The sequence below is a fragment of the Silene latifolia genome, chromosome X (assembly GCF_048544455.1).
Source record: "Silene latifolia isolate original U9 population chromosome X, ASM4854445v1, whole genome shotgun sequence".
Lineage (NCBI taxonomy): Eukaryota > Viridiplantae > Streptophyta > Magnoliopsida > Caryophyllales > Caryophyllaceae > Silene > Silene latifolia.
Window position 1 is genome coordinate 76,591,396 of NC_133537.1, and position 7,823 is coordinate 76,599,218.

Below are 7,823 nucleotides of genomic sequence, written 5' to 3' on the forward strand. Positions count from 1 at the left end.
ATTCTGGTTTTTTGTTTGGTTGGGTGTAGTAAAGATTTGATTTTCAGGCGTCTATATATTTATGTGGTTGATTTTTAATTTACCCTTATTGCCAGTATAGCTTTTCGTAATGTAACATTATAGTCAATATTGTGTTTATATTAGTTGCATCAAATTATTAGATTTATAAGACGAATGAGAAAGGAAAATGAAAGAACAAAATTAAAATAAAAGATAAATTACTTTAAATAAGTTTAAATAAGTTTCTAATACAAACAAAAATAGAATAGTGTATCAAAATAAGAAAAATCTAAGGCAAATTTATAGTTTGTCGAAAATATTCTTGTAAACAACATTAGATGTTCTATTGGTCACTCCTTTGTCTTCATCTAGAAGGAGGACTTTTAGACCTTTCTTACTTGTAAACCTAGATAAGGCAATGTACAATTGCCCATGGGTGAAGACTGGTCTAGGAAGATAAAGTCCAACACGGGATAAAGAATGCCCTTGACTTTTGTTAATAGTCATGGCAAAGCAAACTGCTAAAGGAAATTGTCTCCTTTCGAACTTAACTGGGAACATCGTAGTGTCGGAAGGTGTCAACGTGATCCGGGGAATATAGACTTTGCTACCAACATGACTTCCAGAAATAACAGTTGCACTTATCACTCGATTTCCTAGATGATTTACCTCCATTCGGGTGCCATTGCACAATCCATTTGCTTGGTCGATATTTCTAAGAAGCATGACTATAGCTCTAACTTTCAGTTTTAAGCTATGATTGGGTAAATCAGAACATCTGATAGAGTTGAGAAACTCAGTAGAGTAAAGTTCCCGAACCCCACTATTAGTCTCTTCCTTACTGATTTCATCAGAGCTTAAGTAAACTTTCTCCTCCTTTTGAATTTAATCCAAGACATAATCATTTACCACTTCGACGACATCATGAGTAGGTGCTAATACAGCTCTTTCAGTGAAGTACCGAGGGTCACCTAGGTGATCTTTTAAAGATGGGTACGTGCTCTCTACAATGGTAGCTATTGGATCTAATCCAAGCTGTATTAGTATATCTTCGGGTAATTCAATGTTAACTACACCATCATTTGGGCCACCTGCTAAACCATCACCGACTTCGAGAATCCACTCTGAAAATTGTCTGATTTCATCAACGTCTGACTCTGCACTTCCGACTTGGAGTCTCATATTTTTCGAGCTTCAAAACCTATCATTTAATAATTAAATAAGAAGGTCATAATTTAATTACTAAGTAAATGTAATTATAGTAGATTTTTTAGGTAAAATAAAATAGACATTATGTTCTAACCTTGCAATATCTTCATAAAGGACAAGAACTGATAGCAGCACCAACAATATCTTGCCTGCTTCCTTTAGGTATAACAAGCAAGATTTGTCGAAAATCACCGCCAAAGACCACAACTTTTCCTCCAAATGGTTTTTCAGGGTCTCCTTCCGGTGAAGTTCTCATGATATCTATCAAGCTTCTATCAAGAGCTTCAAAACAATAATGATTAACCATAGGTGCCTCGTCCCATATGATAAGCTTTGCCCTTTTTAGTAGCTCTGCCAAATCGGTTCCTGGTCGTATTCCATGACACGTGGAGTTTTCATCGACATTAAGAGGTATGCTTAGTCGGGCGTGGGCTGTCCGCCCTCCTGGAAGAAAGATAGCTGCAATGCCACTTGAAGCGACAGCTATAACGATTTCACCTTTCGACCATATTCCAACGCATAAGGTTTTCCAAAGGAAAGTCTTACCGGTTCTACCATACCCATAAACAAAGTATACACCACCTTGACCATTTTCAACGGAGAATATAATTTTTCTATAAATTGACTTCTGTTCATCTGTCATTGAAGAAGTAAGCACTTCATGTTCCTTCTTCAAAGCATCTTTATCGTAAGATAACTCATCAGCCAAGAGCCTATTGGAGCATGTAGCAAGAATATCAACGTCCGAATATGGCATGTTGTCAAACTTACGCAGGGAACTACCATTTCTTTGCAACCAAGATTCAATCTCGAATAGTGCGTAATTCTGCAACTGCTCGCCTATGAGTTGCAGATCTGTAATCACGAAAAATACAAAAATTTAGGTTAATTGAAGAGAACGTTAGTATATGAAAATATTGAATAACGTAAATTATGGATCCAAGTACCTGGGTTACGTAGTTCCGTTCGTCTTTTGTGTAAGATATCATCTGATAATAACTTCCACGTCTTCTCCCACACTAATTCCGGCTTCACTAAGCTATTTGTGAGCAAAAGGGTGGAGAAAATATTCCTAAGATAAAACCCCATGTCCCAATAACTCGCTTCCTCAATGGCATCAATGTACTCTTTATCATCACCAAGTAAGCCTAAAGCGTAGCATGCCTCTTTGAAAGTTGTGTGAGGGACTCCATTTACAGTTCGAATATCTTTATATGATTTGGGTCCTTTTACAAAGATCAGAAGAGTTCTCAAATAGTACCTCTCACCACCATTTGGAGACATATGATACGTTCTGCCAAGAGTAAATCCTTTTTCCCTCGGTTTCCATACCCTTTCCTTTTTTTTCCATACAAATTTTTGTGAAAACTCGCAATAGGTTAGATCTCTACCATCAGATTTTAAATTGTTATATTCCATCCAAGCTGTGAATTTTGTCCTACCTCCTGAAGACCTTTCGACCACTTCGTCAATTGGATCGTCGTCATGGAAAATAACGTTTTGCTCATTAGGTAGATGATAATCCAACCTTAAAATAGGGGGGTCCTATAGTGAATAGGAAAGGCAAAAATATTCCAAATTGCTTCACATGGTGAAATGTAACGGCAGTCGTAGTATTCTTGTATTTGATCAGTTTGATTTGGGTCTTGACTACCTATTTAAATTATAAAAAAAAGGCATCATAAGACATTTAAGTGTAGTTTTTTATGACCGAAAATATGAAATAGAAAAGAAATGAAAAAAATTGAGTACCATTATTGAAGCGAGTCGCACTAACAGTGACACGGTCATATCCTTTATTAATGTACTTGAATAAGTACTTGATGGATCTTGCTTGGTTGCACCCTTCAACGTTAATGTGAGCACGATATTTCAACAATAAATCAGCATTGTATGGAACAACATATCCGTTATGAATGGTTTTACCATTTTTCTCAATTGTTGTTCCATTCTCCCTTCTCTTATAAACTGGATAACCATCACCGTCCACAGTAGTTCTTTCATTAAATCTATTTGGAAACTTTTTAGAGCAAATTCCATCAATCATGCATGGCGCATATGGGTTTAGTTCTCCGCATGGACCATGAATCATACAATCTTTCACTGCTGCATAAAGGGCTGGGTTTTCTAAGGGGTCTGGAATTTCAGCACTTATAACACGGTCAACATCGACGGCTTCTGGGAACTTGTCTTCCCTTTGTAAAAATAGCAAAATACGAGCATGAGGGAGGCCACGTTTTTGGAATTCAATAGTGTAAACAACTGGAAAAAAAAATCCGACATAAAAAATTAGTTAATTGAATGGAGTTAATTATCAAAATTATTCCAACTAAAGATTATAAAAGATATGTTTAAAAAGTAAACTAAATAAAATAATAAATTCACCTGCCCTTGTTCGTCCAATCATATGAAGTTCTTTAAGGTCCCGCATGAGCTCGTTGAGTTTCAACTTAAATACTCGACTAAGTATATCAGGTCTATCCTCTGGCCGCAGTCCTCTTTTTTGAACAAACCTAGTAATTTCAGGCCATTTTGGGTTGCATGTGAAGGTAATAAACAAATCAGGATACCCACACCACCTGCAAATGGTCATTGTATCTTGATATGTTTCTCTCATGAAACCCTTACTCCCTTTAAAAGTTGAGGGGACAATGAAACGAACACCAGCGGAGGACGGGTTTGTTTGTCCTATAGCGGCTGCATTTTCTAGATTGAAGTTCTCGGACCGCAACTTTGGTTGGTTGAAACGGATGTACTTTAAGCGGTCAGATTCTATCATCGTGCAACCGTCAGCAAGGAATTGCTGAAATAGTTTTCCTGACAAATAAATAAAGTTAAGAACATTTTTTTTAAAGAAGTCATATAGTTAAACAATAAGTTAATTGAAGGTTAAAATAATAGAAAATTAAAATAAAAAAGAAAAAAATTAATAAGGACAAAAAAATTGATTTAAGTCCAAAAGAATATATCTGCCATCAAAATAGTTGGATATTCCTTGGCCGACGATCTGTCTTGAATGCAAAAAACAAACCACTTCCTCAAGGTTAACTTATCCCTAGTGTTCTTATTGCTACTTGAAGATGCTATAGAATGTTTGTGGGAAATAATCTGTATACTTCCCTTAAACTAGAAGGATTATAACGAGTTTAACAATGATGATCAATGGTCATAAACAAAATACATAAACAAAGTATAAAGGATTTAGAATTAACCTTCGGTCCTAGCAAAATTGGCCTAAGAACAATATCAAAATTGATATTCGCCTATTAGTTGCACCCAAGACGATATGAGATATGCCCTTTGATTATGCTAGAAATCGATCTAAAATTTTCTGTAAAATTTAGTTGGTTTTGTGTTCTTTTGATGAGAGAGGAGGCAAGGTCAAAGAAAAGAATTAGGGTAGAAGAATTCTCACCCTTTCTTTCTTATAATAGCCGAAATTAGGAGTCAATTAGGAAAGAATAAATCTCTCCTAATTTTCGGCCTAACTGACCGAAATAAGGAGATTATTCTCCTTATTTTTGGTCTTTCCAAAAACATATAAAATATGTTGAATTGTCATCTAGTGAGGATCGAACCCATGACCTCTTGGGTTTGTGTACCCTCACTATTACCACTATGACACATTCATCTTGTTGATATTAAACATAGCGATTATATTTAATTACGAATTAACATTAATTCGTCCAAGATAACATTAAATATATTTAACTAAATATAACTTATTATATTTAATTTACGAATTGTGATTAATTCGTCTCAACTTAATATTATTTAATTTTATTAAATAATTATCTCATCAACACATTGACTAACTTTTTAGTCATTTTGGGCATCAATGTGATTATATTTCTATAACCACATTTCTCAAACACATCCTATAGGTGTGACCTTTAGGGACCAGTTGATCACCGCCATCTGTATGATAATAACGTCAAACTTTCTAGCAAGCCAACCGTTATTAGGTAAACGTTAATCAACTGATTAAATATACGAAGTATACCCTTGTAAACCTGTAAGAGATTTACAAATGTTATCACACTAATTTGTGGAGGACACAAGCTCCAACAATGTTGACTCTAAGGGATACCAAGTCTATGACCATCCTCTCCACGCGGAAAGAGAATAGGGTACTGCAAGGCTAAATAAGAAGCATGTAGCTCTGATATACGTTGTAGTCTACCAGAGCGTTCCTCAACCACAATGTCCCTACTATCAACTATGTTCTCCATATCTCCCACAATAAGGGCATCCACCTCTGAGACAGTAGGTAAATTATATGTCCTCCCATCTGTATTACCTGCACTAATGAGCCTTAACCTCACCTCACCATCAGCACCTTGGTGTAGACGATCTCTAGCCATTCTAAATGATTTTGCCAAAACATTGTAACGATCAACCATTTCTTTTAAATCCTTCATTAGACCATCGTCAAACTGAATACCATTAGTAGAGCTGCATATATAATTGTTAAAGATTAAAATATTAAACTGAAGAAAAATTGACTAAAACTTTAGAGAACTTTGAAATAGAAAAATAAAAAGGCTAACCTTAGAGCGTTCTTCCTGTGCTTCAACTTCTCTTCGGAGTCGTAAATATAAAGTTGACAAAATTTGGTTGGTGCGTCATTATTAGGTAATAAGCTTCCAATTAAATGTGTATTTTCCCCACCTATTCTAAATGTGTAAGGACCCCTACCTCGGTTCATTGAATGATCTATTTTGCCACCCATAGATGTAAATGAAAACATACTATTGTAACTACGTATGTTCTCAATGAAATGTTTACTTTTGGGGTGTTTTCGCATCAAGAGATCACATTCCAACTTTGGAGGTTTTTTATAAACGGAAGTTCTACTATCCCATTTTTACAACACATAGTAAAAGAGGGCACCACGGGCTTGGTATCCATACGATATCTTTCACCGTACCACATCTGAGCTCCACATTTAGTGCAAGTGTAAATAGGGTCCCCGATATCATCGTATCCTTCAAGATCGGTTAGTAAAGAGAAATGTCAATAGAAAAGAATGAAAAATAAATAAAAATTGTGCTTGAAATATGAAAATAATATGACCTTGAAGGTCATCATCTTCCATTCTTAAACGATTAATAGCTTCATAAGATTCATATGCTGATGAAAGATCCCTTGCTATATCTCGGATCATGTTTTATCTTTCAAAATGCCGCTGTAGTGAAGTGTTATCAGGGATCTCATTTTCATTGACCGAAAGTTGTTGTTCAATATTATCTGTACAAATGTATAAATTTTGTAAATGTTAATTTTTTTCCTTTATTTGGATAAAGTGCAAGGTTTTGATGAGAATTACCAAATGTGATGGTGCTGGAAGGAGTTGTGCGCTTGAGCTGGAAGAATGTTTAACAATCCTTCTTTGACATAAGATAAGTTTCCTCTTTTCCCGCGATAACTTTGCTGCCCGTTGTTGTTGGGTTAAATAAATATTATGGTCCGTAAAAACTAACAAATTTGCATTAGATCTTTTCACGGACAATTTTTGTTTCCGTTGTTTCCTTGAGGTTTGTGCAAGTAGGTAGTCGTTTACATCTTTTCCCAACTCATAATCTATGAGACAAAATTAAGGTACACATTTGGGTTATTAAAAAATCAAATAGTTATAAGTTGATTTTTTCTGAAAGAGGTAGTAAGTAGATTACTATTCTAAAAGTTGCTTATAGAAGCTGCCATTAGTTTATTTTTCGTCCTATCTGCTGCTTTTTTAAAACAACAAAAATTGTTGAGTACATTATTCAGATAACGGAAAGGAAAAATTTTTCATGCTCAAAGCTATACTTTATTTAAAAACAAATTCACAAAGTGATAGACATACCAGTTTCAGATTGATACAATGGTGATTTACCGTTATGAAGCTGAATTAAGGTAGCTTTTCCCAACTCATAATCTATGAGACAAAATTAAGGTACACATTTGGGTTATTAAAAAATCAAATAGTTATTTTCACTATTTTTTCTGAAAGAGGTAGTAAGTCGATTACCATTCCAAAAGTTGCTTATAGAGGCTGCCATGAGTTTATTTTTCGTCCTATCTGGTGCTTTTTTAAAACAACAAAAATTGTTCAGTACATTATTCAGATAACGGAAAGAAAAAAATTTTCATGTTCAAAGCTATACTTTATTTAAAAACAAATTCACAAAGTGATAGACATACCAGTTTGAGATTGATATAATGGTGATTTACCATTATGTGGCTGAATTGACAAATGACTTTGAATATTTTGATGTGGTTGATGTGCTTTAGTAAAATTAGTCAATTTAAGATAATGAAGAAAAAATAAATAAATAAGTTAGTAACATAAAAATAACAGTGATATTCAACGTACTTATTTTTATAGAAATACTTAAACTGAGAAACATACCATTTTCGGTGTTATAGAACGGTGCTCTACCCTTACTTTGTTTAATTGATGTTTGCCGTTGAATATGTAGAGGTGTTCGTGAAATCAAACACTATAACATCATGTGTGGTCAGAAATTATATAAGTAAGCATGTAACATAATTAATGTTATGAAAATGGTTTTCTTTTTTGCAAATGTATATATAAGAAATATTTATATAAAAATAATTAAATTCATTAA

General features: G+C 34.4%; 1 pseudogene; it reads right to left on the reverse strand.

The window, feature by feature from the left end:
- Nucleotides 1-300: 300 nt before the first annotated feature.
- On the reverse strand, nt 301-6,376 carry LOC141617646 (uncharacterized; annotated as a pseudogene).
- Nucleotides 6,377-7,823: the final 1,447 nt, after the last annotated feature.